This window comes from Chelonia mydas, chromosome 27 (assembly GCF_015237465.2).
Source record: "Chelonia mydas isolate rCheMyd1 chromosome 27, rCheMyd1.pri.v2, whole genome shotgun sequence".
Lineage (NCBI taxonomy): Eukaryota > Metazoa > Chordata > Testudines > Cheloniidae > Chelonia > Chelonia mydas.
Genome location: NC_057860.1, coordinates 1,469,383 through 1,488,258, shown reverse-complemented (window position 1 = coordinate 1,488,258; position 18,876 = coordinate 1,469,383). Strand labels below are relative to the sequence as shown.

Genomic DNA, 18,876 nt, shown 5'->3' with positions numbered 1-18,876 from the left:
AACTGCATGGGACAAAAAAAGCTTGAGGGTTTAACTCTCGGATCCGTGTCTGCGCTCCTGTGTTCTTTCCCCTCATGTTGGTACCATTATCGTAGCCCTGACCTCGCATGTCAGCTATCGCAATTCCCATATCTTCCAGCTTTTTAAGAAGCACATTTGTCATACCAGCTCCTGTAGTATCATCAATGTCAATAAATTCTAGAAAATGCTCTCTGACAGTCACCAATTGCAGGGATATTTTCACTAGGTTCTGTTACAAAACGCACCATTAAAGTCATTTGTTCCGTATGGCTGATGTCAGATGTGCAGTCCAGAATAGCAGAGTATTAATTTGCTGACTTCAAATCTGCCACAATCTTCTGTTTGATATTTGTTTCCAGTAACTGTATGATCTCATTTTGAATTGTTTTTCCAAGGTAGCGATGCGTGTACATTTCTTGGGTAGTGACTCTTCTTAGATGCTCCTGGAATACAGCATCAAACTCGGCCATCAGCTCCACAATTTTAAGGAATTTTCCATTGTTTGGTACATGCAGCTGATCTGAAGAGCCACACAGTGCTAGGCTTTGGGTAGCAAGCATTCTCACAATGGCAATGAGCCTTTTCAGAACATTTTGCCAATAAAGAGACTCTGATGCAATCTTCTCTTGATGCTGATCATCTGTGGTGGCCTTTAACCTTAGTCTCATCTTTCCACCTGTGGAATGCTCTTTGGTGGTTTGTGTCCTTCACATGGCTTGCCAGATTTCTAGCCAGATTTTTCTAGTCCTTTGTTCCTGTAGAACCCAATGTGGCTGGAACATTAGACTGGAAGAGTTTGCAACAAAAACAGTATGTAGCATTCTGGGTGTTTGAGTGCATAAGCCATGGCCTCTCCGCTTTGTCACCATTGGGGATTTCACGCCAGTAATGTGTTGGATGGAAACTTCTATTTTCATTGTCTTTGGGCAACACAAAGTTTTTCATTTGCTATGGCCCATGCAGAACAAGGAAGTCCCTCAGGCTACTGCTCAAGTGGGTCCACAGTCCTGGATCATCTAGACTTAAGGAACTAAACTCAGCAGCAGCTGTTTCTTGCACTTCCACCACACTCTTCTCTGATCTACACTTTTCTTCAGGAATGTGCATGGTTACATCCATTTGAGATGGAGATATGGATGCTGCAGTAGCTGCCAGGTCACCTGCACTCTGACTAACTGGAAGATCAGGCATCTCCTCACCACTCTCATCCTCCCTGGGGCCGGAAGGCTCACCGTGAACATTTGTGTCTGTGTATCTCAGGAGAGCTCCTTCCTGCTTAGATAGAAAAGCTTTTTTGCTTTCTTTCTTTTTCTGAATGCTGCCCCAGAGGGGCGTTTTTTTTCACTCATGACTGCTGTTCTGTGCCAGCTATAGTGGCTCTCAACACTCAGTTGAAGGGGACAAATAAGTAGGCTGGTAGCAGGGCCTGAGTGAGGGAAGATATCAGCATCTTAAGGGCCTACCTGGGTCCTACTTCTTCAGTTGACTGCCTGTTCTCCTCAATTGGGTTCAAGGAAGCAGCAGGAAACGAAGCTCCCTGAGCAGCTGATGTTAATCAGTCCAAGGTCCTGGGGGTGCTAGAGAGGTACATAAGAGGCTCTTCCTCCTCTCTCTCCCTGCAGCTCCTGCTGCTTTCTGTTGTTCCCTCTCACCTTTTCTCTTGCCTGCCTCTTATGTCTCTTGTGCCCTCCTTCCGCCAGCACAGCACTCCACCATCTCTGTGCATCTAGAGCAGAGAGAATACAGAGGCATCAGCAGCAGACACAATTTACTACACTCTGCGTCCTAGTGGCGCGTGGCCCCGCCCCCCAAAGTCTGGCACCTGAGGCGGCCACCTCAGTTCGCCTCATGGTAAGGCCAGCCCTGGACTCCTGCTATAGGCTGAAGAGTACCCATTTTGTCTCTTACATTGAAAGTGCTTAATTTTCTCAATGTACAAAACAAGTAACATATTCATTATAAAAATTACAGATAAGTGTCTCAGACTGACAAGTATTTTGTGATCTGTATTTAGTATAGCCACAGTAGAAACACTACTTTAGGTAATACTGAACATCGAGAAAATCTGTATTAAATATTTAGTTTGTATATTTTATACATTAAACACAATTTTTCCCTTTGGTCCTGTAAATATCCTTTATCGTAAACTAAGGACTGATAGCTTCTTCTCTGGCTTTTATCCTTTGTCTGATTCCTCCAGTAGTGATATCAACAGCCATATAGCTAACTTTATGGTATGATCTCAAGATGATCCAGTGGCAAGTTTTGGAAGTTGCAGTATCCTTCCAGCTGCTGTGTAGAGCTCCTTGTAGTCTTTGCAGAAGGGTATTTAGATGGCAGTAGAGTTGTCTTTGTGCTTGTGGCATATGCTTATCTCAAACTGGGAATAGTTTTTCCATTCCGTCTGGTTACACTCTCACTAACTTGAAATGGTGGGTTTGTTCTGAGCTTATATTTGGACTGGTTCCACACTGTGTCGTAATTCTGGCTTCTGCCGGGACTATTTCTGTTCAGGGTCACTGTTTAACGCAAGCAGGTTGTGCTCAATTTAGTTCCCAAGAAAGCCAGATGTGGGTGGAATGGAAACCATATCAGCTTCAGTGCATACAAGGACATTTCCCAAAGGATGTCTTCAGTGAGTGAAAGACAAATGCACTGCACTGTTCAGCTTTTTAATATGTGAATTAGCTGTATGTGTAAAACTGGTACTAGCCTGGGTAGCTGAAATGTAAGCGTGCCAGTGTGCTTTATTTTTGACCTGGTGGGACTGTTTCTAGTAATTAGTTTAGACGCTGTCATTTCACTTCTTGGTTATTCTGTTGTGAGACAATCAGAATTCCAGTGCATGATATTTTTGTGATGTGGACATCTCTCCGTTAGGTATTGAAACAGTAATTTCACTTAAGCCATCAAGCAGCTACTGGATGTTCACTTCTAACTTAGGCTGTGTTTGAACCCCTTAATACTGAATGTTTCTATGTACTACCTACAATCCATCAGTTATTCATTTCTCCAACATTTTAGATTAATACTTATTCCAGAGAGTTCACATGTGCAGTTCAGTCTCTTGATCGGGTATATTTGCATGTTTCTTTTAAAATTCTTTGGTAGATTTTTGTACTCTAAACAACTGCAAAGAAACCAACATAATCACAGCCACCTTAATTCAAATGAATTTCACTATAGCAGAGATTGTCTCATTACTTTGTTAGTAAATTCTTTAGTAGACATTTTAGGCTTAAGTATTGTCAGGCTTCATAGAGATTGATATACCAACTAATGCTCTTTCAGAGGGGCTTGCAATAGATTGAATTAAAAGGACTTTTTAAAACAGTGATTCTTTTTTTAAAAATGTCAAATAATAGAACCTTTTCAGACCCTCTTCTATATTAATACTGGTACTTTGCTGTGTTTAGATAAATACCTGGATAAGCTACACAGGCAAATACCTGACCCTGCATTGATGGTGAAGACATATTTTCATTAACTTCAGTGGTTGAAGATGACTAATTTCCTGAATATTGGACTATGACATCAGTCAGTGGACAGACTTAACAGATATTAGAGGTCACGTGATGGAGCTGGTCATGACAGCATAGTTAAGGCTGGGGAAAAGAGCTCGGTTTAACAGGAGTTTAAAACCTTTATTTTGCAAAAGTCATACAAAAATGGCAAAAGAAAATTTGTTCTAGGCTTCATTTTTTAAGTGGCAGGTTTTGGTGGTTTGGTGAAAAATTGGTTGATACAGAGAATAACAATGCCATTTTTAAAATTCACTGTAGCATCTCACTTTTTTTGGACTCCTTTTGCAATAAATCTGAAATAGTGTGTGTGTGTGTGTGTTTCATTTCATTGCCCTGTACAATAGAACCTTAGAGTTATGAACATCTCGGGAATGGAGGTTGTCCGTAACGCTGAACAAAACGTTATGGTTCTTTCAAAAGTTTACAACTGAACAGTGACTTAATACAGCTTTGAGTACAGCTGGGTAGAAGAAAAATGCTGCTTTTACCAAATTAATTTAAATGAAACAAGCACAGAAAAAGTTTTCTTATCTTTCTTTTTTTAGTAGTTTACATTTAACACAGTATTGTACTGTATTTGGTTTTTTTGGCTCTGCTGCTGCATGATTGCATACTTTGGTTTCCAGTGGATTGCATACAGTGGTTGACTGGTCAGGTCATAAATCTGGTGTGTGTAACTCTGAGGTTCTACTGTATGTGACAGCTACTGCAATGTCATTTATACATAGTTAGCATTTGTCTGGTTAATGATTCATTTTTATAAGTAATACCTAGCTCTTATATAGTGCTTTTCATCAGTAGATCTTAAAGTGCTTCACAAAGAAGGTAAGCATCTCTATCCACATCTTTACTCCTGGGGGAATTCTTTACCACTGTGCAATGCAGAATTTTGTAGAAATCAATGTTTTAGGCGCAGAATGTCCTTTTCCCCCACAGAAATGGGCTTGTTGCTGCCACTAGGGGCCGTTGGACCCAGCAGAACCCAGCTCGCATATAGATGACGCTGCCAGGGGGATGGGGAGAGTTCCTGGGAGCTGCAGTTCTCCGCATGTCCTGAGGGAAAGAGATGGTAGCATGCAGGAAACTCCACACAATCCTGGGACCCAGCAACAGGCTGTTTCTCCCTCTGGATTCCTGGGCTCAGAGGGGTAGACGGGCGGCTGTCTCGGCAGGGGGGCATGGCTGGGCTCTGGGAGGGGGAGCGGGCACAGGTATCTGGGTTAGGGAGGGCCCCACGGCTGGGCTCTGAGGGGTAGCAGGTTTGGGTGTATTGGCTTGGGGGGTCCGTGACTGGGGTCTGGGGGAGGGATTGTGGGTGTCTGCCCTCCCCTCACCACCCAACTGGGCTCTGGGAGAGGGCAGAGAAAGAGGAACTGGGTTGTCATAGGTATTTAACTCCTGGGGGAAATTTTTTGTCTCTATATTGTTAAACATACTTGCTATTTTTTTGGCATTTTGAAATAAAGTACCAAAATAATTGAAACTGGCATGATTACATAGTGTTATTTTGATAAATAATATTTGCAGAATTTTAAAATGTATGCAGAATTTTTATTATTTTGGGGGCAGAATTCCCGCACGAGTAACCTCTTGAAGAAGGAGAAACTGAGATACAAGGAGGTGAAGTGACTTGCCCAAAGTCCCCCAGCAAGCTAGTGGCCAAGCTGGGAATAGAAGCCGCGTCTCCTGAGTCCCAGTCCAGTGCTCTCTGCACTAGGCAACACTGTCAGACTAGATGAAAAAAAAAATGCATCAAGTGGGTAACCTGCTGTATTTTGCAGTGACAATATAACATTCAGCTGGTTAGTCCACCCAGGAGCAGCCTCAGCAGCCAGTTTCTTCCTCTAATTCTCAGGTAGGTGCAACTCCTCTAGCTACCCACCTAGGTACACCAAACCTGTATAAAAAGACTAGGAAGTTAACAGACAAAAAACTTGTTTAATAGCAGAAAATGTTGCATCAGGACACGGTCCACCAATCCAAAAACTTGAAAGCGCGTAAATAAGAGAAAACTGTACTTCTTCGAGTGATTGCTCGTGTATTCCACAATAGGTGTGCGTGCTTGCCACGTGCACCAGTGCTGGAAGCTCCTCTGTGGTGCCCATGAGAAGGGCGTCATGGCTCCAGCTCTCCGGGCTATCAGTGAGGCGCAGACTGCCATGCAGGATATCCCGTTTGATGCCAAAGCTCTGTTTGCGGAACAAACGGATACAAGGCTGCATGGCATGAAGGACTCCTGCATTACCCTCCAGACTCTGGGTCTCTATGCTCTGGCTAAATCTAAGTTCAAGCCACAGCAGACTCGTGCTCAGGCCACCCACCTGAAATATGAGGCTGCCTATAAGAAGTCACGGGACTATAAAAGGCGCCCTCAGAGGCAGTCTCGCTCTGCTTCCCAACATGGGTACTCCAAGGTGTAAAAAGCGGGATACTGGGAGGAAGCACAGGCAGGAATGTCTGTGAGGGGAGGGCTCCTGCCTCATACTGGGAATGAGGGGCGATCAACAGGTTATCTCAAGTGCTTATATACAAATGCACAAAGCCTTGGAAACAAGCAGGGAGAACTGGAGGTCCTGGTGATGTCAAGGAACTATGACGTGATTGGAATAACAGAGACTTGGTGGGATAACTCACATGACTGGAGTACAGTCATAGATGGTTATAAACTGTTCAGGAAGGACAGGCAGGGCAGAAAAGGTGGGGGAGTAGCACTGTATGTAAGGGAGCAGTATGACTGCTCCGGTACGAAACTGTGGAAAAACCTGAGTGTCTCTGGATTAAGTTTAGAAATGTGTGCAACAAGAGTGATGTAGTGGTGGGAGTCTGCTATAGACCACCGGACCAGGGGGATGAGGTGGATGAGGCTTTCTTCCGGCGACTCACGGAAGCTACTAGATCGCATGCCCTGATTCTCATGGGTGACTTTAATTTTCCTGATATCTGCTGGGAGAGCAATACAGCGGTGCATAGACAATCCAGGAAGTTTTTGGAAAGCGTAGGGGACAATTTCCTGGCGCAAGTGCTAGGGGAGCCAACTAGGGGGGGGCGCTTTTCTTGACCTGCTGCTCACAAACCGGGTAGAATTAGTGGGGGAAGCAAAAGTGGATGGGAATCTGGGAGGCAGTGACCATGAGTTGGTTGAGTTCAGGCTCCTGACGCAGGGAAGAAAGGTAAGCAGCAGGATACGGACCCTGGACTTCAGGAAAGCAGACTTCGACTCCCTCAGGGAACAGATGGCCAGGATCCCCTGGGGGACTAACATGAAGGGGAAGGGAGTCCAGGAGAGCTGGCTGTATTTCAAGGAATCCCTGTTGAGGTTACAGGGACAAACCATCCCGATGAGTCGAAAGAATAGTAAATATGGCAGGCGACCAGCTTGGCTTAATGGTGAAATCCTAGCGGATCTTAAACATAAAAAAGAAGCTTACAAGAAGTGGAAGGTTGGACATATGACCAGGGAAGAGTATAAAAATATTGCTCGGGCATGTAGGAATGAAATCAGGAGGGCCAAATCGCACCTGGAGCTGCAGCTAGCAAGAGATGTCAAGAGTAACAAGAAGGGTTTCTTCAGGTATGTTGGCAACAAGAAGAAAGCCAAGGAAAGTGTGGGCCCCTTACTGAATGAGGGAGGCAACCTAGTGACAGAGGATGTGGAAAAAGCTAATGTACTCAGTGCTTTTTTTGCCTCTGTTTTCACTAACAAGTTCAGCTCCCAGACTGCTGCGCTGGGCATCACAAAATGGGGAAGAGATGGCCAGCCCTCTGTGGAGATAGAGGTGGTTAGGGACTGTTTAGAAAAGCTGGACGTGCACAAGTCCATGGGGCCGGACGAGTTGCATCCGAGAGTGCTGAAGGAATTGGCGGCTGTGATTGCAGAGCCCTTGGCCATTATCTTTGAAAACTCGTGGCGAACGGGGGAAGTCCCGGATGACTGGAAAAAGGCTAATGTAGTGCCAATCTTTAAAAAAGGGAAGAAGGAGGATCCTGGGAACTACAGACCAGTCAGCCTCACCTCAGTCCCTGGAAAAATCATGGAGCAGGTCCTCAAAGAATCAATCCTGAAGCACTTACATGAGAGGAAAGTGATCAGGAACAGTCAGCATGGATTCACCAAGGGAAGGTCATGCCTGACTAATCTAATCGCCTTTTATGATGAGATTACTGGTTCTGTGGATGAAGGGAAAGCAGTGGATGTATTGTTTCTTGACTTTAGCAAAGCTTTTGACACGGTCTCCCACAGTATTCTTGTCAGCAAGTTAAGGAAGTATAGGCTGGATGAATGCACTATAAGGTGGGTAGAAAGCTGGCTAGATTGTCGGGCTCAACGGGTAGTGATCAATGGCTCCATGTCTAGTTGGCAGCCGGTGTCAAGTGGAGTGCCCCAGGGGTCGGTCCTGGGGCCGGTTTTGTTCAATATCTTCATAAATGATCTGGAGGATGGTGTGGATTGCACTCTCAGCAAATTTGCGGATGATACTAAACTGGGAGGAGTGGTAGATACGCTGGAGGGCAGGGATAGGATACAGAGGGACCTAGACAAATTGGAGGATTGGGCCAAAAGAAATCTGATGAGGTTCAATAAGGATAAGTGCAGGGTCCTGCACTTAAGATGGAAGAATCCAATGCACCGCTACAGACTAGGGACCGAATGGCTAGACAGCAGTTCTGCGGAAAAGGACCTAGGGGTGACAGTGGACGAGAAGCTGGATATGAGTCAGCAGTGTGCCCTTGTAGCCAAGAAGGCCAATGGCATTTTGGGATGTATAAGTAGGGGCATAGCGAGCAGATCGAGGGACGTGATTGTTCCCCTCTATTCGACACTGGTGAGGCCTCATCTGGAGTACTGTGTCCAGTTTTGGGCCCCACACTACAGGAAGGATGTGGATAAATTGGAGAGAGTCCAGCGAAGGGCAACAAAAATGATTAGGGGTCTAGAGCACATGACTTATGAGGAGAGGCTGAGGGAGCTGGGATTGTTTAGTCTGCAGAAGAGAAGAATGAGGGGGGATTTGATAGCTGCTTTCAACTACCTGAAAGGGGGTTCCAAAGAGGATGGCTCTAGACTGTTCTCAATGGTAGCAGATGACAGAACGAGGAGTAATGGTCTCAAGTTGCAATGGGGGAGGTTTAGATTGGATATTAGGAAAAACTTTTTCACTAAGAGGGTGGTGAAACACTGGAATGCGTAACCTAGGGAGGTGGTAGAATCTCCTTCCTTAGAGGTTTTTAAGGTCAGGCTTGGCAAAGCCCTGGCTGGGATGATTTAACTGGGAATTGGTCCTGCTTCGAGCAGAGGGTTGGACTAGATGACCTTCTGGGGTCCCTTCCAACCCTGATATTCTATGATTCTAAGGCGTTTTTGACGGAATGCTCAGGGGCGCCCTGCCAGCCCTCATCAGGGATCCACCTTCAATAAAGCTCCCCTTCTCCAATCAGTTGTGTGCATTCCTCCCGGAGTGGTCGCGGCTGACCTCGGACCAGTGGGTCCTCAACACAATCTACTAGGGCTACACCCTCCAGTTTACTTCCCCCCCACCCAACCATCCCCCGTCCCTCCTGAGGGAACCCTCTCACGAAGCTCTGCTCAAGCGGGAGGTGGGGCGGCTCCTGGGCCTAGGAGCCGTGGAAGCGGTGCCTGGGAAGTTCAAAGGCAAGGGGTTCTGCTTCTACTATTTCATTATCCCAAAGGCAGGCTCAGGGCTGTCCTGGACCTGCGAGGTCTGAACCAGTACATGGTGCAGCTCAAGTTCTGCATGGTCTCCCTGGCCTCCATTATCCCCTCCCTGGATCCTGGGGACTGGTATGCTGCCCTCGATCTGCAGGACGTGTACTTCCACATTCATATACTGAGGGGCACAGACGCTTCCTCCATTTTGTGGTGGGGCAGAATCACTACCAATTTATGATCCTCCCGTTTGGCCTATCCACTGCTCCCAGAGTATTTACAAAATGTATGTCGGTGGTAGCGGCCTACCTCAGGTGCTGGGTGGGAGAGGGTCCGGATTTGTCCCTATCTGGATGATTGGCTGGTCAAGGGCAGCTCCCGGTTGCAGGTGAGGGATCATGTGACGCTCCTCCTATCCACATGCACCGCTTTGGGCCTGTTGGTAAATATTTCCTGGTGCAAGTGCTGGAGGAACCAACTAGGGGCAGAGCTCTTCTTGACCTGTGCTCACAAACTGGGAAGAATTAATAGGGGAAGCAAAAGTGGATGGGAACCTGGGAGGCAGTGACCATGAGATGGTTGAGTTCAGCATCCTGACACAAGGAAGGAGAATACGGACCCTGGACTTCAGAAAAGCAGACTTTGACTCCCTCAGGGAACGGATGGGCAGGATCCTCTGGGAGAATAACATGAGGAGGAAAGAAGTCCAGGAGAGCTGGCTGTATTTTAAAGAATCCTTATTGAGGTTACAGGGACAAACCATCCCGATGTGTAGAAAGAATAGTAAATATGGCAGGCGACCAGCTTGGCTTAACAGTGAAATCCTTGCTGATCTTAAACACAAAAAAGAAGCTTACAAGGAGTGGAAGATTGGACAAATGACCAGGGAGGAGTATAAAAGTATTTGTCAGGCATGCAGGAGTGAAATCAGGAAGGCCAAATCACACTTGGAGTTGCAGCTAGCAACAGATGTTAAGAGTAACAAGAAAGGTTTCTTCTTGTTGCTAACATACCTGAAGAAAGTCAAGGAAAGTGTGGGCCCCTTACTGAATGAGGGAGGTAAACCAGTGACAGAGGATGTGGAAAAAGCTAATGTACTCAGTGCTTTTTTTGCCTCTGTCTTCACGAACAAGGTCAGCTCCCAGACTACTGCACTGGGCAGCACAGCATGGGGAGGAGGTGACCAGCCCACTGTAGAGAAAGTAGTAGTTCAGGACTATTTAGAAAAGCTGGATGAGCACAAGTCCATGGGACCGGATGCACTGCATCCGAGAGTGCTAAAGGAGTTGGCGAATGTGATTGCAGAGCCATTGGCCATTATCTTTGAAAACTCACGGCGATCGGGGGAAGTCCCGGACGACTGGAAAAAAGCTAATGTAGTGCCCATCTTTAAAAAAGGGAAGGAGGAGGCTCTGGGGAACTACAGGCCAGTCAGCCTCACCTCAGTCCCTGGAAAAATCATGGAGCAGGTCCTCAAGGAATCAATTCTGAAGCGCTTAGAGGAGAGGAAAGTGATCAGGAACAGTCAGCATGAATTCACCAAGGGCAAGTCATGCCTGACTAACCTGATTGCCTTCAATGACAAGATAACTGGCTCTGTGGATGAGGGGAAAGCAGTGGAAGTGTTGTTCCTTGACTTTAGCAAAGCTTTAGATACGGTCTCCCACAGTATTCTTGCCAGCAAGTTAAAGTAGTAGTATGGGCTGGATGAATGGACTGTAAGGTGGACTATAATGGACTATGAAGTGGATGAAGGGGAAGGAATAGCTCAGTGGTTTGAGCATTGGCCTGCTAAACCCAGGGTTGTGAGTTCAATCCTTGAGGGGGCCATTTAGGGATCTGGGGCAGAAATTGGGGATTGGCCCTGCTTTGAGCAGGGGGTTGGACTAGATGACCTCCTGAAGTCCCTTCCAACCCTGATATTCTATGAACACCAAGTCCACGTTAGTTCCGGTTCAATGCTTAGAGTTTATCGGGGTGCTCCTGAATGCCTCGTTGGCCAGAGCCTCCCTCCCACCGGAGAGGTTCGAGACCCTGAAGGGGCTCATTGACACGGTCACGAGGTTCCCGGTGACAACAGCCAGAGTGTGCCTCCAGCTCTTGGGTCACATGTCGGCATGCACGTATGTGGTCCGTCACACCAGACTCCAGATGAGGCCCCTCCACCTCTGGTTGGCCTTGGAGTTCTCCCAGGCCAGGGACAGGATGGACAAAGTCCTCACCATAGCCGACTTGGTGATTGCCTCCGTACAGTGGTGGTCTGCCCCAAGCAACATGCTCCAAGGGGTCCCATTCAGGGACAGGGCCTTGTCGCTGGAACTGGTGTCCGATGCATCGAACCTGGGTTGGGGGGCCCATGTGGGGAACATTCAGACCCAAGGTCTGTGGTTGGCTCAAGATCTGACCCTACACATAGAAGTCAAGGAACTCCGGACGGTATGGCTGGCATGCGTGGCCTTCTGCTCGCACCTGGAGGACAGGGTGGTCAGGGTCCTCACGGACAACATGGCCTTGATGTTCTGTATCAACAGGCAAGGCGGAGCCCACTCCTCTGCCCTCTGCAGCGAAGCCCTCAGGCTGTGGGATTTCTGTATAGCCCACGACATCTGCCTAAAGGCCTTACATCTACCGGGTGCCTGGAACGCGCGGGCGGATTGCTTGAGCAGGGACTTCTCTCAGCACGAGTGGTCTCTCAACCCGGAAGTGGCTCACAGTCTTTTCCAAGTGTGGGGGACTCCCCAGGTGGACCTGTTCGTGACTCGGCAGAACCGGCGCTGTTCCCGGTTCTGCTCCGGGGGGGACTGGGAAGGGGTGCTATCTCCGTGCTTTCCTCCTGTCCTGGTCAGGCCAGTTTCTCTATGCCTTCCCCCCATTCCCACTGATCAGCAAGGTTGTGGAAAAAGTAAAGACGGGAAAGGCCCGGGTCCTACTGATTGCCCTGGCATGGCCCAGGCAATATTGGTATGGGACCCTCATGGGCCTGGCGGTTGCTCCGCCATGGCTGTTGCTGTTCCGCGTGGACCTGCTCTCCCAGGACCGGGGCCGCCTTCTCCACCCCAACCTAGTGGCTCTCCACCTCACGGCATGGTTGCTCAATGGTTAGGTAGGGAGGAAAGGACGTGTTCAGAAGGGGTTCAGCGCATCCTCCTAGAAAGTAGGCGGCCCTCCACTCTCTGTGCCTACTTGGCAAAGTGGTCCTGGTTCTCCAGATGGGCGGATGAACGGGGTGTTTCCCCGGTGGCTGTCCCGATCCAGCTTATCCTTGACTACCTTCTCCACCTTAGAGCTCAGGGCCTGGCGCTCCCATCAGTCAAGGTGCACCTGGCGGCTATATCAGCCTTCCATCCTTTGGTGCAGGGTCTCACGGTATTCTCCCATGCTATGACTGGGCAGTTCCTCAAGGGGTTGGACTGTCTTTTTCCATATGCTAGGCCCTCAGTCCCACAGTGGGACCTGAACCTGGTATTGGCCTATCTCACGGGGCCCCCGTTTGAACCACGAGCCATGTGCTCCTGGTCCCACCTCTCATGGAAGGTGGCCTTCCTGGTTGCGATCATGTTGGCCAGGTGGGTCTCGGAGCTCAGGGCCCTGACCTCCGAGCCTCCATACACAGTTTTTTCATAAGGACACCCACACCCTGCGCTCCTCCTGAAGGTGGTCTCCGCCTATCGCATGGATTAGGACATTTTTCTGCCGGTTCTCTGCCTCAAGCCCCACCCGTCCAGTGAGGAGCGCCGTCTCCACACGCTTGATGTGTGATGGGCTCTGGGTTTCTACCTCGAGTGGACCAAGCTGTTCAGAAAGTCCTCGCAACTGTTCATCGCCTCAGCTGTGTGCATGAGAAGTCGGTTGGCCTCCACTCAGCGGCTCTCCAACCGGATCACGTGTGAAAAAAACACCTCCCTGAATGACACACAAATTTCGCTGGCATAAGTGGTAGTGTGCACACTGCTCTGTTGGCAAGAGAGCTTCTCCCACTAACATAACTACCGTTGCTCTTTGAGATGGTTTTATTATGTCAACAGGAGAGCTCTCTTCCTGTCGGCACAGAGCAGCTACATCAGTACAGATGTGACACTGTAAGCTTGCTAGTGTAGACATGGCCTCAGTGATGCAAGGTGGGTGAGGTAATATGTTTTATTGGACCAACTTCTGTTGGCGAGAGAGACAAGCTTTTGAGCTTCACAGAGCTCTTCAGGTCTGGGAAAGGTACTCCCAACGTCACAGCAGAATGTACGGTGGAACAGATAGTTTAGCATACAGAGTTAGCACATATTGTGTGGGACTATTCAAGGTAGAGTGGCCCGTTTAACACTTCTACAGTTGTGCAGGTTTTCTTTGAGGAATGGAGACCTGTACAACACTTGCAAGAGATGAGCTGGGAGCAGGGCCATCCCTACCCATACGCAAAGTACGCAGCTGCATAGGGCACCAGGAAATTTGGGGCATCAAATTTCCTGGTGCCCTGTGCAGCTGCGTGCTACTCCAGCCCCCGCCCCACCTCTTCCTCATGGCCCCTGCCCCTGCTCCGCCCCAGACTCACCTCTTCTCACCCCTGCTTTGCTCCCACTCCACCCCTTCCCCAAAGCCTCTGCCCCGCCCCCACTCACTCCCCTGAGGACTGCAGCAGGGCTGGGCCTGCACTCACCTGCGGCGGGAAGTGCGTGCTGCTGGTGAGTGCTGGGGGGCGGTTCCCCCTTGCCCCCCAAGCCTGCCCCCCGCGGAGGCCTTCTCCCCCTCCCCCCCAATAGCTAGGGATGGCTCTGGATGGGGGCTTAATTTCATTACTCTTCTAGACACCAAAAAGCATGGACTGAAGAGAGAGACGGGATTTATGGTTTATTTACAATAATCTGTAACACTAAACTCCTCTTGTCCTATGACAGCAGATATTACTTCACCCACCTTGTCTCTCTAATATCCTGGGACTGGCATGTTTACAACTATACTACCTACTACTCACTGATGAACTACTTGTCCTGTTGTGATGGACTACTATTTTCCCCGTTGTCAGAAAGAAAGTAATCAGTGCACCTCATGTCTCTCACGGTGATAGCATACATTAGCTTCAGAGAGGTGAAAGATCTGAATAAAGTGATGTCCAGGAATCGGGGGATGGTGCTCTTCACAGAGTGCTAATTTACATTTGTTTTGTTGCTCCTAGCCAGGTACTTGAGTTCACAGACCTTGTTTGCAAAGGGCCTTTCCAGTTGCTCAGTGATGTGTCTGTAATACAATTCTGTGTTTTAAGTGTTTTCTTGTAGGGCACATGGGGTGTAATTTGCCACTGTTGGCTGAAAGGATCAGCTTAAAACCTTTTGGGTTATTTCAATTACAGGCAAACTTTGAGCTAGCATTATCCTTTTTTGGTATAAAAATAGTAAATTCATACTAAATCACCTTAATAGTAAATTGGTATTTGAGATCTAGTTTAGCTGCTGTTCAGTTGTATTGATGTCTGACACTTTTAGTATACTAAAAGGAAGGACAACAGCAGTTAAGTGTGAGAACAGGTATATAACATCAGGTATGGGGCTGCTTTCAAGCTCTTCAGTTTAGTTTGCACTTACTGTGATTTTTTGTAAGTTGTCTGCTCAAATGCTGATTTCTAATTTCTTAAAGCAACACTCAGGGCTAGTCTACACTAGAAGCCCTACATCAGTGCAGCTGCACCATGTCTGGTGAAGACGTTCCATGCTGATCGGGGAGAGCTCTCCTGTCGGCATAGCTCCACAGTAGCTGTGTTGGTGGGAGAAGCTCTCCTGCTGACATAGCACTGTCCACACTGGTTAGGTCAGTATAATTACATCGCTCAGGGGTATGGATTATTCACACCCCTGAGCGATGTAGTAATTTTCTAGTGTAGGCCAGGGCAGAGTCTATTAGCTATACACAGGGTTGTTGTTTTTTTACTGAGTGCTAGCAACTTGTAGTAGTGCAAGGACATCACTGTTACAAAGATGTGCTAAATTAAGGCACTGGTTCTGAACTGATGTTGATTTTGCTTGTTTTCTGAAAGACTGGTAAAATTGGTTAAAATTAATTTGTCTCTGTGTTACTGGAATCCAGAAAAAAATCTGGCTTGCCCTTTGAGTACTCTCTCTATGTATTCTTGCTCTTGATGGGGGTGTGTGTGTGTGTGTACTTCCAATAGGGATTGGAATGATCTAAAAGCAGTGGTCTCTTGGCCTATGTATAGGATTCCTTGCAGACACAAACACTGGTGTAAAAGTATACAAAGGATTGCTACTCTGCCTGTTTTTGGTTCCTTTCCTCTGCTGAAGGCAATAGGTCAGAGCCAGCTTTGTGCTTTGTTTATTTTTAGTTGATCGTTTTAATAGTGTATTTTAGAAACTTAGTTAAAACTAGAATAAACAATTATTGGTTTGGCTAGCCTGCCTTGGACCCATCATACAATCATTTTATTTATATCCAAGTGTCTGTGGCAGGGGTGTCCAAATCATTTTGTGCAGAGGGCTAAATTCTATGTTCATGCCCTGTGGGCCTGGTTTTACATTTTAGGACCAGATATTCTCTCAATCCACAGTGATCGCCCACTGATATTGCCAGGAGATTCCCAGAGAAATCAAGGGTGAGAACCTGCCTGTTATGTAGTAAATAAACTTTTAGATATTGTTTATTCAGTACCTTATTGTTACATTAAAAAGAAAAGGAGTACTTGTGGCACCTTAGAGACTAACAAATTTATTTGAGCATAAGCTTTCGTGAGCTACAGCTCACTTCAGTGCCAACTGTAGCTCACGAAAGCTTATGTGCAAATAAATTTGTTAGTCTCTAAGGTGCCACAAGTACTTCTTTTCTTTTTGCGAATACAGACTTACACCGCTGCTACTCTGAAACCAGTCATTATTGTTACATTGTCTTTCTACCTCATTCTCCTTTCCTTTTTCTCTCCCTCTTTCCTGCCTGTCTCCTTGCAGCAACTCTCAATTCCTGTCTGGTCTGTTTCATTCAATCTGCAGAAATGATCAGCAGTGTAGTAATTAATGTTGATCCTGAGAGTGAAGCATGAGCATGATCTGGGCATGAAGCCACCAGCCCTTATGAAATTCCAAGTAGTGCAGAATTTGTAGCGCTACTTCTTTGTCAACATGGATCACCACGAGTACATCAGACTTATCTGCTCTCTATACTGGCTTCCCGTAGATTATTGAATCAAGTTCAAGGTTTTGTTTCTCGTCTTCAGGGTGCTCAGTGACCTGGGCCCAGCATATCTAAAAGATCACCTACAGTGCCAGGATAAAGACTGTGATCAACAATTTGCTTCTCAGGCACTGTTGAACTTACTGTCCTAAGGGTAAAGCTTGTCTGTGCAGGGGGAGACAGACTATATTGCTATTTTGACTGTGTCCGTGTGATGTAGGCTGAGGTTGTGGCTGATCAAGACCAATATTGGGCTTCGAATGCAGAAATAAGATGTCTGAAGGGCACTGCTCGAGGAGGTGGTCTGTATATATGCTATACTACTTGGGCCTGTCTCCAGTGAGAACACACTCTTGCTTCTCCTCCTGGATGAAGCGTTGAAGGCTCAGGCCAAGGATGTTTTCTCCTTCTTGGTGCAGAGTACTTCAAACTGACCCACTCTGCATCTAGGCTGTATTGGAGCTGAGGGACTCTAAGCCTAAATAGTCTATCACAATGGTTTTCAATCTCTGGTCTGCAGACTAAGGGGTCCAAAAAAGCCTTTTGTTACCAGAGAATAGTAGTTTTCAACCTGTGGTCCGTGGACCCATGGGACTCTGCAGACTATGTCTAAGATTTCCAAAGCGATCCACACTGTGACGGGTTGGATCACAGAAACCCCTTGGGCACTGCCAACTGATGTGCTGAGACTACTTCTAACCCGTTTTCCCTGCCAGCTTGGGACTCCAGAACCTTGCCTGTTTGAGCCAGACACACTAGACTGCTACAAACCCAAACCCAGGTCTGAACAACGTCCCCCAAAAGCTGCAGGCTTAACTGAAAACAACTTAAGAAGTGTTCCTGTCTCCAACACTCAGGTACCCAGCTTCCAATGAGGTCCAAACCCCAAATCAGTTTTATCCTGTATAAAGCTTATACAGCGTAAACTCATAAATTGTTTGCCCTCTGTAACACTGATAGAGATATGCACAGCTGTTTGCCCCCCCTCCCCCAGGTATTAATACATGTTTTGGGATAATTAATAAGTAAAACATGATTTTATTAAATACAGAAAGTAGGATTTAAGTGGTTCCAAGTAATAACAGAACAAAGTGAATTACCAAGCAAAATAAAACATGCAAGTCTAAATCTAATACAGTAAGAAAGTGATTACAGATGAAATCTCACCCTCAGAGATGTTCCAATAAGCTTCTATCACAGTCTGGACACCTTCCTAGTCCGGGCACAATCCTTGCCCCGGTACAGCCCTTGTTCCAGCTCAGGTGGTAGCTAGGGGATTTCTCATGATTGCAGCCCCCTTTGTTCTGTTCCACTCCCTTATATATCTTTTGCACAAGGCGGGAATCCTTTGTTTCTCTCTGGGTTCCCACCCCTCCTTCTAAATGGAAAAGCAGCAGGTTAAAGATGGATTCTAGATCAGGTGACGTGATCACATGGCACTGTAAGACTCCAAGCCCTCATTCCTCCCAGCCTGACTCACAAGAAGGCCTGCAAGCAAACAGAGCCATCGACAGTGAATTGTCCTGGTTGATGGGAGCCATCAAGAATACAAACCACACTTTGCATAATGTGTGGCCCACACATTTGCATAACTACAATAGGACTTCAGAGTTATATTTCATATTTCTAGTTTCAGATAGAAGAGTGATAAATTTATACAAATGGGATGACCATACTCTGTAGATTATAAGCTTTGTAATGATACCTTACAAGAGACCTTTTGCATGAAGCATATTTCAGTTACATTATATTCACACTCATTAGCATATTTCCATAAAATCATATAGAGTGCAACGTCACACACACCTCCATTCAAAATTCTGTAGGGATCTGCAAATGAAAAAAGGTTTCAAACTGCTGGTCTATCAAGCCCAAGATCCTTGTTGAAGCACTCTTGGATCCAACAAGCTGTAAGAATGGAGGGTTTAGAAGATGCTTGCATTCCACGGCTGGCTACCCTGAAAGGAAGGAATAAGCATCATTTCCAGAGGTTGGAGGTGATGTCCTGAAAATACTGTTGGAGCCATGGATCCAAGCAGATATCAGTGCAGAGTGATCAGTTAGATCTGAAGAACTGCTCTGTTGTTTCCTTCAATGTGGTGTCCTCTAGATCCGGAGGGTGATGCCCTTAGCTCTTCTGCCTTCTATGGGCCTGAATGAAACCAAGAATCTGATTTCAATGATCTTGTCCCTTCCTGCCTTCAGAGAATTGGATGCTTCTTTATTCACGCTGTGTTAGAAAAACAGCCTTAGCAGTAGTTTGGGCCCTCGTACTTTTTAAAGTTTAAAACGTGTACGTGACATTCTTTATCCTTACACTTGACATACTGGAAACTTGTTCACCTGTTGACTTCTCTAGAATAAACCTTCTTTATAGTGAGTGCACATATTGTATTTTACACTGAGTGGTAGGTCTCTTTTTAGCGCCCATCTTCTTTTTAGCCAAAAACACACAACGTACAGTCAACCTTTGGAACTCCTTGCCAGAGGATGTTGCGAAGA

At 46.8% G+C, this 18,876-nt stretch overlaps 1 protein-coding gene across 6 annotated transcripts in view; it reads left to right on the top strand.

Moving 5' to 3' along the window:
• The window catches only part of MYO1D (myosin ID), a 356,514-nt gene that overhangs the window by 10,736 nt on the left and 326,902 nt on the right, over positions 1-18,876 (top strand). The window contains exon 1 of one of the 6 annotated variants that reach the window (XM_043536697.1): positions 5,382-5,400. The exons of the other annotated variants lie outside the window; for them this stretch is intronic. The gene's annotated coding sequence lies outside the window, so the exon portion shown is untranslated. Of the gene's footprint in view, positions 1-5,381; positions 5,401-18,876 lie in introns of those variants that run through there. 6 annotated transcript variants of the gene reach the window in all.